Here is a 22939-nt window from a genome sequence, read left to right on the forward strand (position 1 = left end):
AAGAGGGGCCCTAGATGTAAGGGTAAGACCATGGGGGTCCATTCTGTGACTCTGGCCTACCCCTATGATGAATGAAGCATTCTCACAAGGGCATCCTTCTCTTCAGGCTCTTTACCCATCAGTATAAGTGCTGAGGTTACAGTACTGTCCCTTGGGCCTTGGGAGCCAAGAATTGCTGAACAATATGCTGCCATTCCACATTGATACCAAGTGTTATTTTGAGGATAGTGTACTGATAGATGGAAGAGATTAGATTCCTCTACCAGCAGGGGCGCTGGGGCCAGTTGAACTGTGTCCGATTCCAAATTGGTAAGCCAAAAACAGCTAGCCCGAGCTATTCGACCCACCACATTGGCTGATGGTCCCTTTCAGATGTTCACTGTAATGTCTGTAGCTTTATCTGTAAATGGAGGGATAGTCTGGATTCCTGTGGGAGTTCAGAGACCAATACTGGATTGGGTTCCGCTTGGAAATTACATGATGGACTAACACTTGTAGAAGAAACAGAAGAATGACCCAGTACCAGGTCTCAGGCTTAGACGGTTGCCTCTGCTAAGGCAAAGGCCTTGCCTAAGCCAAAGGGTAAGCCCAAGGCTACAGGGTTTGAAAATCCAAAGACGGTTAAGGAAACATCTAACCCTAAAGTACCTGCAAATGAAGTTTAGGTACATGACCCAGCACCAGAACCTTGCGAGGAGGTGTTGCCGCCTGAGATTCTGACCCAAGATGACCATCCTAAATTAGTTTACTTTCAGAAGGGGGTCCATCCAGGGAGTAACTCATTGAGGGTAAACGGGAGTATCCATCATCCCAGTTGGTATGTAAGCCTCCCTGGGAAACCTAGGATCCGTTTGGAGGTTTGTGGTGCTAAATATTGAACCTGGTCATCAGCAGATCATAAGAGGCTGTTATTTCTCCAGGCTCCGAGACCCTTCCTCTTGCAATTGGCACACCAGTCCACCTTGCAGGTCATCTTGGAACAAAGAGGACCAAGGAGTGGTTATCCATGTTTTGCTACTGGATTAAGATGGGGGTCCATGTTGAAAACAATTGCAAGAGTGGCACCACTTGTCAGTCTAGCAAAAGTGGAGCAAAGATGCAAGGTCCTTTGGTAGCACTCTGTAGGAATAACATTTGAGAGGGTAGTGTGGTGAACCAGAAGGGCAAGGAAAATTAGAGGTCAGTTTTGAGTTTTTTTTTTTTAAAATAAAAGAACCAAAATGCCGAACTAGCCCTATCGCCATAAGGGAAGTTCCCTACTTGATAAAACAAAGGGTGCACTTTAAAGTCCAAAATAAAGTTCTTTGGCCCAAATCCTATCTAACTAATTGGCCCTACCACTTTTAGAAAAATCATCTAAAATGGAAAGGGGAGGCTTTGTACGATAGCCTCTGCAGGGCATCTGCCTGGCCCAATGTAAGCATTGGTTTGATCTTGGGTTTCAAAGTTCCCTTTTACACAACAGGATATTCTTCCCAGTCATTGGTATGGGTTTGACTATGGGTTTTACTCTCCCCTGTTAATAAACAAAAATGGCTCTTGTTGTGAACATTTCCATTCCTCCAGGATTTCTTGCATAGCAGTTCCTTTTCCTCTGTAGGAGTTTACTCTTATACACGTCACAGGAATAAACGGAACAGTGTCCTTCACTGACCATGGCGTTCAGGGTGTGTTTAGCATTGCCTGTAGCCAAAACATGTAAAGAGGGATATTTGTAGAATATAGTTTTCACAGGCGATATTAGTCTTGTCCATCATATATGCAGGGAGGGTGGTTTGGACTGGGAGTTCTGCTCTGGAATGGGAGTCCTTGTCCCCAAGAGGCGAGTCGCTCCCAGTGAGGTCCCACCTTCACAGACCCCTAGAGTGGGTCTTACATAACAAGCTCTACATAACCGGCTCACCGCTCTAGTCTCAAAGGGGCTGGCTTCCCTGTGGGGAGAAGGGAGAAATTGTCCAGATTCATCAAAGTAGGGATGGGCATTGTTGGTCCCTTTTAGACCCTTGTGCATCCTCTGGCAGTATAATTTATCTTGCTGGTAATTGATCATGCCACTAGATACCCAGAATCCATCCCACTCAAGACAGTGACTGCCAATTCAGTTGCCAAAAGCCCTGCTAGGTATTTTTATTACCAGGGTTGGTTTTCCAAAAGTTGTCAGACAGAGGCACTAACCTCATGTCCAACAACTTGCAGGCAATGTGTGATTTCCTACACATTTTCCCCAGCATACCATCTACAAACTAAGGACCTGGTGGAGGGATTCAACAGGACATTAAAAACATGATTGGAACTCTTGAAGGGTCCCAGCGGAGGAGGTGGGTCTTCTCCTTCAATGTCTTATATTTGCTTAGAGTGGTGCCACACGAAGGGGTTGGCTTTACCCCCTTTGAACCTGTCCTTGGCCATCCAGTCAGACACATTGGTTCCGGTGAAGGAAGGTTGGGGAAACGCTGTACATTACCCCACACGCCTTAAATGTGGTGCTCTTTGTGTTCAGACAGGGGGTTGGCTCTCCTGGTGGCAGAGGCTACAGGCTGGTCAAGCATTGATGAAACATTGGTTTTATTTTATTTGTGTATTTGTTTATTTTATTTATTTCTTACTTGCCGAATATCCTGCAGGCGTCGGGTGCAACACAGACACAAAAGGATGAATAGGAGAAACTGGACAGGATCACTGATCGGTCGAGTGGGGCTTAGTCATAGATGTGTGGAGTGAATTCCAGAATTTTGCTGCTTAGTCCTTGAATGATCTGCCTAGGGTCATCTCTCGTTTTGAACCTGGGGCAAGCCATCTGTATTTTGTTAGAGGAAAATAGTGCTCTGGCAATACATTGAGACCAGCATTTTCAGGTAAGGGGGAGCTTCTCCATACACATTTGTGAATAATAGTACCCACTTTGAAGTTAATGCGGTCATTGATGGGTATCCAATGTAGCTCACTTGGAGTTGAAATGTGCTCCCGCCTGGTAAGGTTATTAACAGTGTGCACATCGCTATTTTGTAGCAGTTGACATTTTTGGATGAGGCTCCTAGAAGTAAGGCGTTATACTAGTCCAGTCATGTGAGAATTGTGGCTCGGGCAATGATTGCAGTGTTGTCTCTGGAAATTAATGGGCATGTTTTTTAGAAGATGGAGGGAGTGGTTACAATTTTCTGTCAAGGGGTTGTCGTGAGCATCAGAATTAAGGGAGGCCTCTAGGCAGATGCCCAAGGTTTTCACCTTGCTAAGGACAGGGATGCTACTTTAACACATTTGATAGTTGGAGTAGGCTGGGCTTAAATTGGCCCGTGCTGCCTTTGGGACACAAATGAGTATTTCGGTGTTAAAATTTAGGCAGAGCCAGTTGGATGACATCCAGTCATCGATATGGTGATAGATTGTAGACAGGGCTATGTAGTCGGCCAGGTAGTCTCCTGTAACCTCTAGGAACAGCTGGGTATTGTCTGCGTAGTTGGTTGTTTAGAAGGGTACAAAGAGGCTGGATGTACAGATTGAGCAGAATAGGCAACAGGCTAGCTTCCTGCAGTACTCCACACCAAGATATATTTGGTGGGTGAGCTTGCCTGTATAGGTGCATTATAAAGTGTTTCGAGGCGCAACCAGACAAAAGGGGGAGGGGGCAGGGAGGACACAAACCAAAAACGAACCTACTAGGCCTTGTGACATTAGGATTGTGCAAGTGCAGGGGAGAAGGTGGTTGTGGGCGAGTGCTGGTCAGGGTGGAAGGGCCCATGAGAAAATCACATGCCAGGGGAGCCCAGGTGGACAGTCGGGGGAAGTGGAGCGTGCAGGGTAAGGAAGAGCCACAAGCTAAATGCGAGGTAAGGGGTTGGAAAGACTGAAAGAGTGCAGGCCATCAAGGCTAGTGCGGGGTAAAAGGCCGGAAGGTAAGTGCAGGGGAGGGATTAAGGGGACCAAGTGCTGGGGTAGACTGGATTTAGGGGGGCGGAGCTGGTGCCCTGTAAGACTCTAAAGGACCCATCAAATCACTCAAGACGCAGGGGAGGGGGAGAAAGAATGGAGGAAGGAAGGAAGGAAGAAGAGAAAAGGAAAGTCTTGAGCAGCTTCTGGAACTTAGGGAGATCTGGCTCAAGTCTGAGAGGGGCAGGGAGGCCATTCCAGAGGGAGGCACCTGTGGAGGAGAGATATACCCCCACTCTCCGCTTGGAAAAGCGTCTGATATGCAGAGAGTTAGACGACCAAAGGGCTTTCTATTAGGGAGGTATTTGGGGAGAGAGTTGAATGTAGTGGGGTCCCAGGCCCCAGAAAGCCTTGTGGATGATGCAAAGGGTCTTGAACTTGGTCCTCGCAGCAACCCGGAGCCAATTGAAAGATTTTTGGGCTGGAGAGATGTGGTCCCTGGGCTTGAGACCAAGGATAAGTTGTGCATTCTTCTTCTGTATTAGTTGAAGGAGGTGACGGAAGGAATTGGGCAGATTGAGAAAGATGCTGTTGCCGTAGTCCAGCCTGGAGAGGACCAGAGCTCTGGAGAAATTGAGTTTCTGGGGGGGGGGGGGGGAGATGAGGAAAGGGAGAATGCCTCTGAGGAGGTGAAGCTGAAAGTGGGCCTTCTTGGCAAGGTCTGTGATGTGAGGAGAAAAGGGAGTTGAGGATGACACCACTTTTGTTTTTTTTTTGCCTCACAAGAGGGTGAGGGGAGGGGGGCCAGCATGAGTGGGAAAGAGCGAGCAGGGATCACAATGAGAAGGTTCTCTTTCTTAATGGCATTCAGGCAGAGATCGTTAGCAGTGCACCATGCCTGAATAGCAGACAGGCAGTCGGGAATGAGAGAGGAAAGGAAGAGAAGGGTAGGGGGAGGAAGCTTGAAGGAGAGCTGTTATCCGCAGAACACGAAGTTCGGAGGAAAGGTGGAGATCAAGTAGGCTAGAGGGGCCAGGTAGATTTTGAAAAGCCAAGGTGAGAGGATAGAGCCCTGAGGTACACCACAGGTGGCGAGTGAGATGGAGGAGAGAAGGTCCCAGTTGAACCTGAGAAGGTCTGTCTGAGCAGGTCAAGCATTCCTGACCCAGGTCCGTGATGCCAAGGATATTGGAGCCGATTTATCAGGGTGGTATGATTGACCGTATCAAAGGCAAAGGAAAGCTCAAGGAGGATGAGCATGGAAGTAGAGCTGGAATCGAGATTAGAGAGCAAGTCCTCTCGGGTGTTCAGGAGCGCAGTTTCCGTGCCTATGGCAGCTCTGAAGCCAGGCTGGTGGTTGTGGGGGACAATCAACAGATTCAGTGTAGTGGATAAGCTAAGAGATGGCCAGCGTCTCCAAAAATGTGCCTAGGATGGGGGGGGGGTGATGGAGATAGGGTGGTAGTTTGCCGAACAGGAAGGGTCGGCAGAAGACTTTTTTTTTTGTTTTTCTTTTTAGGAGAGGGTGCACAAGGGAGTGCTTGAGGAGTGAGGGGAAAGGATACAGTGGCAAAGGAGTGATTGCAGAAATCGGCTAAGGCTGGAGCAAGGGAGACAATGTTCTCCTTGATAGTTCTGGAGGAGCAAGGGAGCACCTGTTTGGATGAAACTTTCATAGAGCAGACTTGTCTAGAAACCTCATCAGAGGGCCAGGGAAGACAGATGTGTAGACTGCAGTAGGGTTGGTGAGTTCCTTGCAGATTTTGAAAAGTTAAGCTGTGTTGGTGGCTGCAGAGATGTGGGCTTGGGTATAGGCCCTCTTCTTCGAACAGATGGAGAATCTGTATTCCCTTTGGAGCAGGCGGCAGGCAAGTCTGTCGGAGGATGTGCTTGAAGCCTGCCACTTCAGCTCAGCTGCTATGCACTTGCGTTTCACAGCAGCCAGGTCGGAGTCATACCAGGAGTTGCACTTGGTGGCAGGTTTCATGCGGATCCTCATGACTGGGGCGAGGATGTCCAGAGTGTTGGTGATGGAGAGTTGAAGCTCAGTAAGGGCAGTGTTGGAGTGCGAGTCCGTGACAGGAGTAGGGGGGGTGGGGGGGAGTGAAGGTGGAGGCAAAAGTGTCAACTGACACACGCTTTATAGGTCGAATGATGAAGGATGCTGGCAGTGCGGGTGGGGGCTTAGCCAGGGGACCCAGGAGGTCCAAGTGAGAGGATAGCAGAGCATGATCAAACCAGGAGAGAGGAGTAATGAGAAGGTTGGAAATGGGGGTGGGGGGATGATATGAAAGCATCCAAGGTGTCTGGCTGAGTGTGTTGAACTGGAGGAAAGAATGGTGAGGGGAGGAAAGTCAGAGGTTGAGGAAGAGCCCTGAAGCTGCATCACAGGAGTCAAGGTGAATATTGAAGTCTCCGAGGATGTGGAGCTTTGAGGAGCAGGCCAGGATGGAATAGGTGGTCAGTCCATTCTGAGAGAAAGTGGGAGATCTGGCCAGGGGGCCTGTAGATGGTGTCCAGAGTCAGAGAGGCCAGGATAGACCCCAAGTCTACAGACAAGGCACTCAAAAGAGGAGTAGACGAGTGGGTATAATGGTAGCAGGGACCACCATCTGGGAAGATCAGGGCAACTCTGCCCCGGGCTGGTTAGGCCTGGGCTTAGCGAGTATCTTGTAACCCTCAGGGAGGAAAGTGTCGAAAAAAAAAAAAACTTGACAGCTGTCGGTGAACCATGTCTCGGTGAGAGCGAGTATGTCAAAGTCGAGATCTTAAAGGAGGTGGCAGATGCAGAGAAGTGTTTGACGGCAGAGCGAGAGTTGAGGGTAGCTAAGTGGAGCAGGTTGCCACTTTTGAAGGTCTTCCGAGGAGAGCTTCATGAGTGTGGTACACCCGTCTGAGGTGGCAGAAAGAAGAGTGGCAGGAGAGAGGAGGAAGTTGAGACGCAAGATGCCTATCGAAAAGGAGGAGGTTGGGTTGAGAGCTGTGGACCATGACGGTGTCATTTAGGTAGACATTAATCATGACTATAGAGGACAGGAAGCATGCCAAGAGGTAACTCCCAATGGGTGCCACCATTAATGGGAGCGGAAAAGAAAGGGGAGAGCACAGAGACCATAAGTAGAATCCAAAGGTCTGGAGAAGGAACAGAGGATGGAGGCGAAAGTCTGTCTGGAGGAAGCGTTGACATAGGTGTCAGCAATGGACATGCCTGGATTGGAGACCAGGAGATCCGTCTTGAACCTTTTCCTTCCAGACTTTGTCAGAGGGATAGGATAGGCGATTATTAGCAATTAGAGAAAATAGAGGAGAATTGAGAGCACCATTGAGGGAGAGTGCAGCAAGAAGGCAGGGCGGAGAGATGGAGAGGGGGCCGAACTGCAGAGCACGACACCAACTACAACCAACCACAATCTGGAGTCTGGTGCACAGGAAGGGAAAAGGCCTAGGTTGCATCATATAACGGAAAGCATGACACCTACAAACGAGTTATCAGGACAGAGGGAAGAACCTACATAGAGGGATAAGGGGGCAGGGGGAGGCCCAATTTTAAACGCAGCAGGAATGCAATAAAACACAGATTCGAATTTGCTAGAAGGGGGAAAGCCAACAGGCTAATTATGACAATTCACCAATGCCAGACAAGAATAACATACAACTGCCAAGTGCAGCAGACTGCAGAAGTAGATAATAGAGGTAATAGGAGAGGATGGACAGTTAAACAGGGAACAGTTCTGGTTGTTCCCTCTGTCTGCCCCTTACCATGTCAGTTGATGCTGATTGTCGGCTCCGCTGCATGCTCAAATGGTGAACACCAGCACACACCTTCAGGAGCTGCCCTTTGCCTTGGGCGGGTCCCTTCTCCACACGGGCTGCCTTGGGATGTGGACCAAAAAGGGGCCACATGCCCAATCAGAGCAAAGATGGGAGGGGAAGTCGGCACTGGGGAGGCAGGGACAGAGAAAAGCCCAGGTGTGGGCAGAATGAGAAAATGAGGCGTGCAAACTCAAATAAAACAAGGATGCAGTTACAGATAGTGAGCAGGCAGTAGTTTGAGCCCCAGAGCACTTACCCCACAGTAACAAGCAGATTTGTCCAAAAAGCCTCACTTTATTTTTCCTATGGCCAGGAAGTACAGATCATGAATTCTAAAAGGCCTAGAGCTTTCCAGGACCAATGGTCAGGACCTTTTAGAGTTGTAGGTCAACTAGGTGAGGTGAACTATTTAGAGGACCTAGGAAACCCCAAACAGGCTCAAGTGTTCAGTGTAAATAGGTTTGAGGCTTTTATCCCTAGGGAGGAAGTGGGAGCCCTGATGTTGGCTTCAGATAGGAGTCCGAACCTCTCATGACCTGTTCCAAAGATTGTTTTCGCTGGCTTCATTGAGGGTGTTCAGTTGTCCCCTCAACTGACATTGCAACAAGAGGAGGCCCAAACTTTGCTTAGTTGGTTTGCCTCCTTGTTTTCACCAACCGAGGACCTACATGTTGGCGTCAGCATGATATAAATACTGAAGGCTGTGTTCCTACCAAGTCTAGAGATCTGCAAGATGTTGGAACTTGGGGTGATCAAGCTCTCTTAGTCTTTGGTCCAGCCCAGTAATTTTGGATTGCAGAGCTCTTAATGCTGTCACCAAGACTGATGTTCATCCCTTACCACAAACTGATGAGTTGGTGGACAAGCTAGGTGCTACCAAGTACCTTGGCACATTTGACCTTACTTCAGGCTATTGGCAAATGGCTCTGGCAGAACATGCTGAGGAGAAGACTGCATTTTCCACACCTGATGAACTTTACCAGTTCGGGACAATGCCTGTTAGGTTAGAAATGCATCTGCTACTTCCCAGAGGCTGGTCAACCATGTCCTGAATGGGCTGGATGAAGTTTTGCATCGTATATCCTGATATTGCAGTAGTCTTTCTCATTTAGGAAAAACATGTTGGACATCTCTGGATTGAATTGCAGGCCCACATAGCCATGAAGGTGAACACACTCCAGATTGGACAAGGATCAGTTACTTACTGTGGTTACCTACATGAATTTGTTGGCAGCAAGATTCTGCATCTAACCAGTAAAGTGCAAGTTGTACACGATTGGCGGGGGGCCTCCCATAATTCAAACCCAAGTGAGGGCTTTTCTAGGCCTCACTGGGCACTGCAGGAACATTTCTCATTATAGAACTATAGAGCACTTTTGACTGACTGTTCTCACTACTTCAAAGAAACCTGAAAATGTCTTGTGGTCTTAAAAATTGTGAGAAAGCCTTCCAGGGTTGGGAGACTTATTTGTGCCAGGCCCCTGCCCTCCTGGCACTGGGCTATCCGGGACCCCTCATAGTACAAATGCCTCCAGCACTGGAATAGGAGCAGTCCTCACAGCTAGATGACAAAGGCAGGGAACACACTATTTGTTTAAAGAGTCGCTGATAACCCACTGAGAATTCAGGTGGACTACTGTGGAATAGATTTTTGCTATTGTGCGGACCCTCCGGAAGCTGAGACCTTACCATTTTGTAGCTCAGTACACCATGCGGACTGATTATAAGCCCTTAAAGTGGCTGAACATGAAGGGTGAGAATCCTAAACTGCTGAGGTGGTCCATAAACCTACACGGCATAGAATTCACCTTTGAGCATATGCCAGGTATCCAATATAGCATTCCTGATGATCTATCCCGGATGTTTTACCGACTGGAACAGGAAATCCAGCCACAGGTGGATTAGATCACCATGTCCTGAGTCTGCGACGTGGTAGGTGGAGCGATTATTGGGCAATATTTTACTTGTTGATGCTTTCCTTCATACACCATTAGGAACACTTTACTTTTTGCCATTGGTTTGAACCTTTCCTGACTTTTACCTTGCTAAGCTCATCCGTCTCATCTTGTCTTTTCAACTTCTTCCTGCCATGCGTTGAGTGGATTTTCCAATTATGGTACAGCCTTTCCCAGAGAAAGCTGCTGCTTTTGCAGGAAAAGTGGTCTATGTGTGTGGTTGACTGTTGTGGGCTGGATCTGTCTGGACCCACTTCACATATTGACCAGGTGTCTATTGCTAGCCAGATGCAGTGGCCAGAAACTATCCAGGAATGGACGGGCCCTGCCATTTTGAATGTGCAGATCCTTGCCATTAGTGGGCTGGAGCCAACTCCAGTCCAGATCCGGGATAAAAGGAGGACTTTTGAAATATTGGAAGATCGCCAGCAGCCCTTCTCAGACTTCAGAAAGATATTATTTCTTTTGCAGAGGAAGATGAGATTTCTCTGGAGTACTCTACCCACTCTTTTCTCCTCCTTTGCCCCCCTTTGCAGTTTTTATCTCTAACTTGTTGCACTCAACTGGTTCCCATCCTGAGGAATGCCCATCTGTCTTTAACCCGTTAACCAGTATGCTCCACAGTTGGTCCAAGTAATGAAGCCTCTTTATTTGCCCCTATGTCTATCTTATTTAATTTCTCAATTTCTCTGGGGTCTTTCCTGCCTGCATCAAGGTCATTACTGCCTGACTGGTACTCGAACCTTTCGGCCGACACCAGCAATCCTTTAAATGACCTCTATCTCTCCCCACTATTCAAAATCCTGGGGCGGTTGGTTTTGAACAGGAGCTCCACTTACCTTCACAATGAGCCCTGTGAACCTCTCCATTCTGGATTACAGGCTGATTCTATGGAGCCCATCCTTACTTAAGTCTCCAATTTTCTGATGTCTGATCACCATTGCAGACGCTCTTCTATCCTAATCCTTTTCGACACCAGCCTTTGATACTGTGGACCACGCCCACCCCTTCCAACCCGTGCCAACTTTGGAATTCAGGATACCACTATTCAAACATCTGTATGCATCCCCTATTACAGAGCTACCTTGTTATAAACCCGCCCCCCTCCCCCTGTCTAGTTCCCCGAAGGCTCTTCACCCTCTGTAGCTCCTCCCTAGTCAGCTCATCTTTCTTTGGGTTCTCTTGGCTATTTGCAAAAGGTACCCAAATCATCTTCCTTCCCACCACCATCCACTGCTTTGAATCTGAACTGATGCTCCACGTCTGGAGTCTGGAAGGAGCACCCTCAATATATTGACACATCACTCAGCTCTGTTGGTGGATTTTCTGAAGTCTTGGTGACAAAGGTTCAAGAATACCCCACCTATGTGAGTGAGTAGCATTTTCCACTGCGTTAGTTAAAACTCTCAGAATGATTGATGACCGAACATTCTGGCTTCTCTTAGGAGGTTAGAGGGCTAGTAAAAGGTAAGCGTTTTAATAATGGACCATATGTTTCATCTACTTAAGACTTCCACACATTTAAAACCAGTAAGTGAAAACTGTTACCATAGCTTTGACTACTTTTCATGCCTTAAGAGTGAAATGCAGTGATTTATCCTATAAAAAGGCACTTTAAAATGTCCGGAGGGGAACAAGGGTACATGGGCTATTTACAGGTAAATAAGTCAGTAGTATGTTAAGAAAGGTTTGCTCATAGTAACCAATAGTTGACTTGCAGCTACTCAGACATGGTCAGTATGTTGGACTTGCTGGTCCCAGGAGTGAAGAAGTCGGCAATTGTCTAGCTGGGCAGTCAGACGGATCCACCAGAAGAGATCAAGTAGGTGTGACAACCAAAGATCCGGGACCAGCTGCAGAGAAGACCACCAATCACCTAAAGAAAACTGGTGGGGGGGGGGGGAAAGGAACCGTGAAGACGGATTGCACACAACCCAGAGACCCAACAGAGAAGGATCAGTAATTGGAGGAGGGTCAAGCTTAAGGATGTTGAGGAAGCCCCAGAAAGCATGGTTACTGTCATGATTTCATCAAACCTGCTTGTCCGAGGCAGAAAATATGCCCTGCTGTAGCAGATTTTCCAGCAGAAAATAGCTTTCTTTTTGACACAAGGATCTGGAGAAAGTTGGATCTCTGTTCTTTGTACAAGAGGAGCTACATGGGCACCATACAGATTGATCATTGCCTACCCCCAGGACATATCGGAACCAACCAACTCTTATGTCCCTTGTTTAAATGATTAACCTGCGTAGTCCTCATAACATCAGCAAACTTCACTACACAGTTCTATTGCTAAAAGAAGCAGTTACACATGCAATTTAGTGCTTTCTTAATGCGCATACTTAGAAATCAAATGGAATACTCTCACCTTTTTAGTATTTTGTTATATGTATACTTTTGTAGAGATGAGCATTTAAGATTGCATAGTCAAACAATGGGTTTCCACCAATAATGGCAATAGTGTCGCGGAGTAAAATCCTAGCAACTCTCTTCTATTAATTTCTAGGAATCGAAATCCTATAGCCAACAAATGTGAAACGTCACCTACGATATGGCACAGTAAAACCTACATATATACTCACAGCAGTGCTGTCCGGGTTAGCAAGCGTGTGGGAAGCGGATGCTATTCAACCTCTGTAAACCCATTAAAGTAAAAGGGCTACAAAACTATCAAAAGCTCATGACTTCTAAGGGCAGTTATCTAAAATGTGAAGCCATGGATTAAAACTGAGTTGAACAGTTGAAATCCAGCAATAAAGTTGATACCATCCATCCACTAGTACATGTGTGCTTCCACTGGCATACCCACAAGCTGGGAATCATGATCAATGTTCCATCAAAACAGCTAAAACTCAGCACTATGCTGACCATATGCTTGAGGCTCTGTGCTCTTCTAAAGAGCTCTTTGCGGTTTCTAAAGAACGGTCTTCCCTGTCCATGGCCACCCGCACGCAATCCCACAGCGATCTTATTGCTTCTTTCTTTCAAAATAAAATGTGCATTATAAGAGAATATATGCGTCGAAAGAGCTACTCTACTACTAAACCTCTGGATTGTACGGTTGATGTCTCAGCACGTTTAATTTTGCTACTATCGCAGACAGATGCGCTTTTGAAGCTTAAATCTACTTCTCCTGCGGATCCTATCCCTCAATACATTCTGCAGGACCTGTCCATGAATTTGGTTCCTTCACTTACTGAGGCACTTCAATACTCATGCACTAGCGGATTCATTGCCCCTGCTTTCAAGCATGCTGTGGTCTCTCCGCTGCTTAAGAAGCCTCACTTGACCCCGCAGTGGTGGAAAATGACTGCCCTTTCTCGCTTCTCCCCGCCATGACTAAACTATTAGATTCGATTATTACTCCTCAGCTCGCAACCTACTTCGAGGCCAATAATATTCTTCATCCTTTCCAGGCTGGCTTTTGACCCGGGATGGGTACAGAATCCGTAATGATTGCCCTCCACGACAACCTTTCACAGGCACAAGTGCATGGAGAGACTAGTGTTCTTATTTTACTCGATCTCTCCACGGCCTTTGATACCATTGACCATCAGATTGTTACAGTGCTGAGGTACTGGTGATTGGTCAGACACCCAATAGCTGGTCTTCTAATTACTGGCCTGTCTGTATGGGACCCTGCCCTAAACCCTCTACGGTAGTTAAAAGCCTTGGAATTAAGATCATGACTTTGGGCTCTAAAGAGGCGCAAATCTCAGCGGTCTGCTGGAGTGGCGTTCTGAAACTTAGGGCTCTGAAGAAGGTGCTTCCATTTCTCCCCAATGAGGCCAAGAGTAAAAACGTCACTGCCTCCATTATGGATGCAATTGACCTCTGTAATGGCATGTATCTTGGTCAGCTGGAAGCACTGCTTCAACGACTGCAGATCCTCCAGAATGCGACAGCTAGGTTGGCTCTTGGTGCCCCTGGACTATCCCATTCTCTGGACCTTCTTCAGCGTCTTCACTGGCTGCCAGTCAGAACCTGGGTAAAGTTCAAGGTTTTATGTGTGGTAAATGGGCGCTAAATCCCTGAAGTCAAAGCTGTCTCTTTACCAGCCCAAGAGAATTCTACGCTCGGCTCATCGGTTTCTGTTGACTGTCCCCCGCTTTCGATGCTCTTGTGCGGGAGGCAGATCCTTTTCCGTACTGGCCCAGACTCTGGAATGCTTTGCCTTTCCATATCGGGAGCATTCATGCTCTATCCATCTTCCGCAAGCTGCTAAAACATTTGTTTTAATTGGGTTGCTCTTCTCTCCGGTGGTGCTTTTTCCCCCCAGCGCCTTGATGCCACAAGGTCTTTGTTGCGCTTTATAAATCCCCATGTAATCCAATACTGGCTAGGGGAACTGCAAGGAGGAGCAGAGGTTTTGAAATGTGCTTCATTCAGTCTTGCCTCACACTTTGGCTAAGTGTTTCTCCATATGCTAGAAAACCTTTAGGAGCTAGCTTATGTAAGGGATCAAGAGTAAGATTCGGACACCGTGGCATTATGGCGATTGTTAAAGACAGATGCTTCTACTTTTAGCAGTTGCATCTTATCCACTTTTGTTTAACTCAACGTAATTTTTTTTTTTTTTTTTTTTTTTTTTTGGAGCTGTAGCTGGCCCAAGTAGTTTACTTCTGAGTTGGCAGTAATTAAGACAACTACCAAACGTCTGTAACGGGCCTGGTATCAATATTACAAAGCTGAAGCTAAAACTGCTCATCATTCCCAGCTGTTTTGACAAAAGAGCTATTGCTGAAATGTATGTTTTATTCTTGTATTGAGCTTGGAAAAAGCTCCAAGGAACCTTATACCATCTTGAATGAACTCTTTCCGTTCCATGCATGATATTGCATGTATAACATGCCTATACACAAGTGTTTCAAGGCGCGACGAGGCAAGAGGGAGGGGAAACGGAGGGAAGATGGAGACCACAATCCTACTAGGCCAGGTGACATTAAGATTGCGCAAGTGCAGGGGTGAAGAGGGAAAAGTATGGGGGAAAGGGGAGGGGGCAGTGCAGTACATAGGATAACAGTAAAATAAATAAAGATGATAAAAGTGCGGCCAGCTGGTGGCAGTGCAAAGATAAGTGCAGACACCAAGTGTCAAGTACTAGTAAGGGCTGCCTAGGTACAGAAACAGTCCCAGAGTGCAAGGGTCGCAAGTGGGGCAGTGCAGGTTTAGAACTGGCGGGGTCGGGACCTGGGCCCAAGATCAGAAGGTAGCCAGGTAACCAGTGCAGTTTCAGATTCAGCCAGATCAGCAGGGGAAGGGGGATAGGGGAGAGAAAGCAGAGGCAAAGAGAAAGATCTTGAGGTGCTTCCGGAACTGGAGATGGTTCTCAAGTTTCAGAGAGGCGGGGAGGCTGTTCCAGAGGGACGCACCAGCAGAATAAAGAGATCTACTACCAACTCACTGCTTGGAGAAGTGACTAACTCTGAGGGAGTTGGAGGCAGATGAGCGAAGAGCTCGAGGGAAGATATTTAGGAAGAGAGTTGGCGTTATTGAGGTCCCAGGCCCCAGAAGGCCTTGTGGACAATGCAGAGGGTTTTGAACTTAATCCTTGCCGCCACTGGGAGCCAGTGCAGAGATTTCAGTCCTGGAGAGATACGATCCCTGGGCTTGAGGCCAAGGACAAGTCTCGTAGTCCTGTTTTGGATGAGTTGCAGAGGGTAGAAGCAGGCAGATTTAGAAAGAGGCTGTTGCAGTAGTCAAGCCTGGAGAGAACCAGAGCTCTGGAGACGGTGAGCTTCTGGGGGAAGGAGAGGAAAGGAAGAATACCTCTGGAGAGGTGCGGCTGGTAGTGTGACTTCTTGGAGACATCAGATGTGAGGATAGAAGGAAAGTGTGTAGTCAAAGATGACCCCAAGGTTTTTAGCCTCACAGGTGGGAGCAGGAAGAGGGCCAAGAGAGGCCGGCCAGAGAGTGACCGGAAAGGAGGGGGGTAGGTGTGCGGATGAGGAGAATCTGTCTTACTGGCATTAAGGCAGAGATCATTGACGGCACACCACTCCTAGATGGCAGACAGTCGGAGATGAGGGAAGGAGAAGATGTGGCAGGGTGGAGCCTGAAAATTGGTTGTCATCTGCATAGCACTGAAAGTTGGAGCAGAGAGCGGAAATGTGGTGGGAAAGAAGTGCCAGGTATTGGTTTAACAGCCAGGGAGAGAGTTTAGGCCCCTCAGTAACACCACAGGTAGAGATGGAGGAGAGTAAGGACACACGTTGGAACTGGGAGGGTCGAACAGAGAAGGTCAGTCAAGCCCGATCAGTGATACCCAGGTTATCACGGAGACAGTTGAGCAGAATGGTGTGGTAACCACTCCAGGAAGATTGGGGCTACACCCCCTTTAGAACGTTTGTACCTGGGCACGGAGAGGTTCTTTTAGCCATCCGGGAGGAGAGTGTCCAAGCTTGTGACTGAGCTGGCCGTGAAGCATGTCTCGGTGAGACTGAGGACATAGAGGTGAAGTTCCTCCAGGAGCTGGCAATGGGTTTGACAGCTGAGCAAGAGTTTAGCATGGCAATATGAAGGTTACCATCCTTGAAAGATTCCAGCTATTGTTCTGTTAGAAAATCTCCCTTTTTTGAGGACATATTGCTGATTTTTCGCTGTCTGCTTGTGTTGCCTTTCCCTGTGCCTTATCCCCCACGTTCTCTTCTCCAATCCCTTCCCCTTTGCTCTGAATTGTCTACTGTTGATTTTAGACTCTTTCTGGCAACATTCTCTGAAAGGAAATGGTCTCTTCGCTTGATCACTGTCCTTCAAAAATATTTAAACCCTTATCTAATGTGATTTGTGATGATGAATACCTTACCTTTGGCTCTTACCTGATTTTTATTTTTAAACGGCTGTTGTGTTCTCCCCCATCTACCCTATTGGAAAACCTTCACTTGACTTGGCCATCCCTTCCAGTTTTCGCCCCATTTCCCTTCTCCACTAATCTTGTGTGATCATGACCCAGGTTTTTGTTGAGGGTTGGGATATCCTTCACCCTTTTGCAGTCCAGGTTCTACACTGGTTGTGGGCAAGTGAACCCTGCATGCCATTTGAGTTGCTATCAGGATGGTTGCTGAATCGGGAGGAGTTAGTGGCTGTGAGGATGCTTATTGTATCTGCTGCTTTTGATATTGTTAGGAAAGACTTTCTTTTTGCTTCTTTCGCTGCATAGGAATCTATGGAAACCCCAACTTTTTGCTCTTTTGAACCTGACCTGACTTTTGAAGGTAAGTAAAGCCTTTTTGCTTTAAGTGCCTTGCTTAGCTCATCTGTTTTGGGGCCACTGGCCAGTCCTTATAGCTATCGCTGCACTGGGTCTCTGATATGTACAGTATAAGATAAACAAGGAATATCTCAATGGAGCACACTTTACAGTGAAATGCCTTAGGAATCCTTTGTCAATTGTAACTTTTGTGTTTTACGTGCATGATGTATCCAAGACTGGCAGTTAGCATTGGATGTTTATCATGTTTTTACATTCTCATGCACTTGTGTTTTATACCATAATGCCTCTTAGAGTACCATATGCTCTAAAATGGCCATGCCACAAGATTTTCGCCTGTCCTTTGGCCAGCTTGTCTTTTGCCCTTCTCTATGTGACAAGCCCTTTCCTGTGCAAAGCCTCAAAGAGGCAGTATGTTTTTTTGCATGATGTGGGGGCTGGGACTGTCTGGTCCCAGTCCACATCCTGGCCAAAGTCTGTTGCTGGGCATATGTCATGGCTAGAGGCATTCCACGATTTAGCAGCCCTGCCAGTTTAAAGGGTGCAGATACTTACCATTTGTGAGCGAGACTAGCTCAAATTTTGAATAAAAGGAGGACTCCTGAAGCAGTTCTTCAGGTGTTTAGTGCCAAGACATCTTAGAAGAGGAGCATCCTGCTGAAGACCGAAACTCATTGCAGCCATCCAGCATTACCTTCAACTGTCCTGCTCAAGCCCTGCTTCTTTGCTGATCTCCAGAAGGCCTTCATCGGTGCATCGACTCCTGGACCGATGCAAACAACCAGATTGAGGACCCTGCCCTGCCCAGCCTTCTGAAGTGTCCTGGAACCATCCTGTCGGCTGACCCGCTTCCTCGTAGACTATGGCGCTGCATCTGCTGTGAACCCGAGTTTGGACTTGGCAGACCCTCGACCTATGAAACGGAGGGCCTTACCCTGCACTTGCAGCTCTTTGGCATGAATAGGGCCTTGCGGGACCAGCTTTCTTTCCACCACAAAGGACGACTTCTGTTTGATCGTGGTGGCCATTGCGAATTTCTGCCTACACCGTGTCCTCTGCTCCTCCCTGAGGTCGTTGACAAAGTGGTGGTCCTTTCTTCATCGTGCAAGGGTCGCCCAGTGCCAGGAACCCTCTCGCCAGTGTGTATCCCTTTTAAAAATGAGGGTGTGTAGGGTTTAACTTGTTTGTTTTTACATATCTATTTTTGCCTTACTTTGCTACACTAGTATTCTATTACTGATCTTGCTGTTTACTAGTGTTGGTGCTCAGTAGCTAGAGCACCCCAAAAGTGAATGTGTATATATTAATGGTGATTTACTTTCCTAAGATTTTATTTATAAGGGTTGTCCAATGCCTAAATAAATATAATTGTTTTTTAATACATTCTGCCTAACTTGTGGTATTATGTTAAGACCTGCTTAACTGGACCCTTCACCGATCTCGCAAGTCTAAGCCTTACTGCGTCACACTACCTGGATAGTTTGGATAGATATTGGTGCATTTCCCTGTTCACCAGAATAGTGTTGTCTATCTGAATCTGCCCACAGGGCAGAGTCTGAAAATCCATTTTAACAGATAGCATAAACATTGACATCCCCTGGAGACTTGCCCGCTCTCAGGGATTTATTGCAACTGTTTTCTCCTGGCTGTTCTCTTTTCTAACTACTTCCAGGCGGTGTATTTACCTGCTTTTTCCTTCGGTGTATTTACCTGCTTTTTCCTTTTTGCCCTTTCACATTTGGTCCTGCTCATGAATACCATTTCCCATATCTTGTTTAATCATTCTATTCCGGCACTAGCCTCTCATACCATTATTTTACTTTTCTTTCTACACTTATGTCGATGACACCTGGCTCCTTGTTCATCTGGAGGCGGTTACTGCATGCAACAGTTTTACAGTTTCAATCCAGCATGACTACCATATCTTCCTGGATGAATCTCAACTCTCATGCTTAACACTGATAAAATGGAGGTGTTTGTATTTGCTAATCTGTGGTGCTCTCAATTCTGGCCTGCTTCTTTGGGGAACTGTTCTACTCCCATTCCCACTTAATAAAATAAAAATAACTTGGAGTCAAACTGGATGACTCTCCTTTCTTACACACCTTAGACGGGTGTCTTCGTCCTGTGGCTATTGTTTTTCTACTTCAGCAAATTGTACCGTTACTCTGCACAGATTTGTGCCTTTTCAGCTCCTTTAGTCAAGACTTTAGTCTTCAAATTCTCAGCGTCTCTGCCATTCTGTCCCTCACCTTAAACGCGGGTCTCCAGCTTTTTTACTTATTTACACTGGATTACTTTTTTAAAAGCGGTCTACTTTTTTCTGCCGCCTTTCAAGCGCTACTCTGTTTTGTCTAGGAAAGTTATTCTATACTTCCCTACCATAAATCTGTTCTTGGGGCCGAAGACTCCTTGCGGTGCCCATGTTCTATTTTTGTTCTAAGAGTAGTCATATTTTCTATCCTTGCCCCTGCCCCACCCCCCCATCCCCAGTACTCTTGATTTCTAGCCTTTTACTTTGGTTTCCCTTGTTTCGTTGTTGCGTCATGGCCGTTCTCTTTACACAGGTTATTCGATGTTAGTATTCTGTTTGTTCTTGGTGGTAGCCCTCTTTCACTACTATGCTGCCTACTGTCGCATCTACCCGGTTACACTTCCCACCGGCTGCTTTTTTTTGTTTTTTTGCACCAGGAAACGCACATTGTTGCCCTTGTGTGCGCTATCAATTTATGAAGATTGAATCTGTCAAATGCCCCATTCTCTACATAGTGTGTCTCTCTCTCACCAAGCCCGAGCCATCAACCTTGGGTTTATTGGCAGCCTCCCTATCAAGATTGTCCTGCCAAACTTAATTTATTCAGATCCACCCACACAGATGTGAATTCAGGTGCCAGGGTGATGCCTATCCAGCCTAAACCAATACCAGCCACACAAGACCCTACATAGACAGAATTGTGGAGGAGAGGGGGGTAGCTCAGGGGCAATGCGTTTGTCTTGAAAGCAAGACAAAACGGCGCAACACAGGTTTGAATCCCGATCCTGCGCTTTGAAACCAATCTCTGGACTGAATCGCGTCTATAAAAGAACAATAATACATTTTGGCCACTCCTCTTGGTTCTAACAAACCACAAAACTAAACGGCCCGGGTTTAGAGCAATTTTAATATATTTTTGTATTTTATTTAGAACCTCTATAAAGCTCAAACTTTATCAAAATGATTGTCTAAGCACTGTAACCCACTGAAACACTCAAGGCAATACATCTTCCCAGTTCTTAATGTGCAATGTAAAACTCCATATTTGGATTATAATATGCCTCTGTAGTCAAATAGCTACCATATAGGGGCACTTGGCCACCAGTGCAATGAAACATGGTGTAGCCAAAAATAAATGTAGTTGCCACCGGCCTACTACCATCACTTTCAGGGTCCGAAAACGCACCCAGAGCTAAAATGGGAACAGAACTGCCCTGGTAGCCATATTGGTTACTAAGGGCAACATACCATACAAGGGAACTTCAGTAGAAGTACCCCTTACAGTTTACAGTGAAAAGATAATCTTGAAAATCACAAAGCCAGCAACAAGGGGACTCCCTGTTATCAAAAGGTAACTAAAATGAATTAAATTTCTGAATTTAAATCCTTGACTAGTCTAACACCTATGTATATAGTAACATTCTCACTGTGTAAATACATACTCCTTCTGAATTATGGTCTGTCTGGTCCTAGCCCTGGTGTATGCATCAAGAGCTGGCCATTTGCTAATTACTTGTCCTTCTATTGTAAGGCACTTGTTGTAGCCCCCCAAGAATGTTACTACTACTGTGTTTCTGGTTGAAAAAGCTTTTTCTGTCTAAATTGTGACGATTCACAAGGTGTTACTTTTCTCCAAGGGAGAACCCTTTTCTATGAGGCAAGGGAGTTGCGGCCGCTACCCAATAGTCCCCCTAGAGGTGGGTTAATGGGGGAGGACCCCCCTCCTGGGGACAAGGACCATCTGCTGGGGTGCAGCCCATTGAATATTGTCACTCCCAATCATTCCTTAGCCTTCCCCACTGTTTTGAAGGTAAACCTATGTACTGCTGTAGTATAGTGGATCAAACTAAAGCCAAAAGTACTAGGACGAAGAAGAGCACAGGCGACACAAAGGTCATTGACTGCTAGTACAGGTATGAGGTGTCTGAGAGGAGGGATGAGGATTAGGATAATCAACAAGAAGGGACTTCTACAATTCGCCAGGGGGGAGACTGGCAACATTGTAGAAGTATGGACGACGGAATAACCAAGCTGTTAAACCCAGCCGGGAGAGGCAAGAGGCACAGAAACCAGCAGGAGTTTCAAACACTGGAGGTAGACCAGCACCAGAGGAGAGTGGAGGATGTGGGCAAGGAAGTTCTGCGTGGGTCCAGCTGATGCATATCGGAGCGAAGAGCCTAGCATCAGACCGGAGAGCGGAGCCCCTGCAGGGTTGTGCAAACCGAAGAGAGAAGACTGGTGCAGCGAAGAGAAAAACCCCAGTGCCAGCAAGTCCCAGTGGCATGCCAAAATCCCTTAGATTGTAACGAGAGGCACGAGAGACCCAGAGGGCAGACGGGGGTGGAAGATAGACTGGTCGGGGAACTTAACACGTACCTAACCAGCATCCAAGGAGAGCTTCCTCGTTACAGTGGCAGTAGTAAGCTCACTGACCACTAGAGAAGGGCCGGGGACTCCAACAAATGGTAACTGAGCAAGCAAGGAGAACTTACTCGTCGCAGTGGCGGCATTAGCTCAGTGATCAGCAAATAAAGATTTGTGACTTTGCTAACAACAAAACAGAGTGGCAAAGAGTACATCAAGTTGAGGATTGTGAGAAATAACTTTTGAGACGCCAGGAAAAGGAAGTCATTCTCTTGTAGAAGGGGCTAAAGTTCTTGGAACATACTCTAGATGCCAGGGGAAGGGAGTCATTCCCTCTGGTTTTATTGGAAACTGTATCGATCTACACCAGGAGAAGGGAGATATTCTCCTGGATTTGGAATTTTATAAAAGCTGTGTGAAACCTGCAAATTAGGGGAAGGGAGTCATTCCCTCTGGCATATTTGTGTTGCAAGAGAACATTCTTTTGAACACTATCCAAGCATCGGGAGAAGGGAGCCATTCTCCTGAAGAAGGAACTTTGTTAGATTATCCTTTAGTTGTAGTGAGAGGGATAGAAGTAGGTTGTGATACAGTGGTGTTGATTTGAAAGACATATTAAAGGGGCTGTCAGAATATGTTTTGAGGCAGGGAAACCCCTCTTAGAAAATAGGGATAGTGAGGGACTTTTTATACGCAAATAAGTTTATAACCAACACATGCCACCTGTGAGCTTCCTTCTAGACACCCTTACAAAATATTAATAACATTGCTCTAGTGTATTGTCCTGCCTCTGTTGCAGTAGTTAACTCCCACCCATCTAAAGAAAGGGTTGGAATGTACACATATAGGGTCTAGGGATTTATACACCACTCAAGTGACACAGCTACTATAAAAGGTTTCCGGACTGGATGTACTCAAAGGGCCTACCTGAAAGGCCTACTGTTCCGTGTGATAATTCCCTAATCTATATATTGCACCCCAGTCTTCTTCACTCAAAACTCCATCAGAGGGGTTATAACTCCCTGCTTGCTTATTGGCAGTCCTAGAGATTTAGCACTGTTCACTTCTTGCCCAGTTGTCTTCCTACATTTTACATTCCTCCCACCCAAGCTTCGGGTATTACCTTGGACACCCTCCTTCCTGCAAGCATTTCTTCTGCATTGCTTTGGGTTTTTGTCTGGTTGTGCTAGTCTCGCCCTCCAGTCACGGACATTCAGCCCTCAATAGGCTCTGCGTATTCTCCTTGGCTTCTGGCTCCTTCCACGGTCTAAGATAAAGCCCTCAGTAGGCTTGCAACTCACATATTCTGTTGCCCTGTTGTATTACATTTGCTGAAATATGGCCCTCGGCAAGATTGGAGCGGTCTTGCTTCCTTTAAGGTCTCTTCCAGAGTGTTGGATAAACCTCTCAGAAGTCATCCCACACCCTTTCCTGGCGCCTTGTTCACTTGTCCTCTGCATGTCTGTGGCCCCGGCT

At 46.8% G+C, this 22939-nt stretch overlaps 1 protein-coding gene across 2 annotated transcripts in view; it reads left to right on the forward strand.

Moving 5' to 3' along the window:
• Positions 1-22939, forward strand: part of POLA2 (DNA polymerase alpha 2, accessory subunit) — a 910834-nt gene that overhangs the window by 290002 nt on the left and 597893 nt on the right. The gene's annotated exons all lie outside the window — the stretch shown is intronic.

Source organism: Ambystoma mexicanum, chromosome 2p, assembly GCF_040938575.1.
Source record: "Ambystoma mexicanum isolate Mex_15411 chromosome 2p, UKY_AmexF1_1, whole genome shotgun sequence".
Lineage (NCBI taxonomy): Eukaryota > Metazoa > Chordata > Amphibia > Caudata > Ambystomatidae > Ambystoma > Ambystoma mexicanum.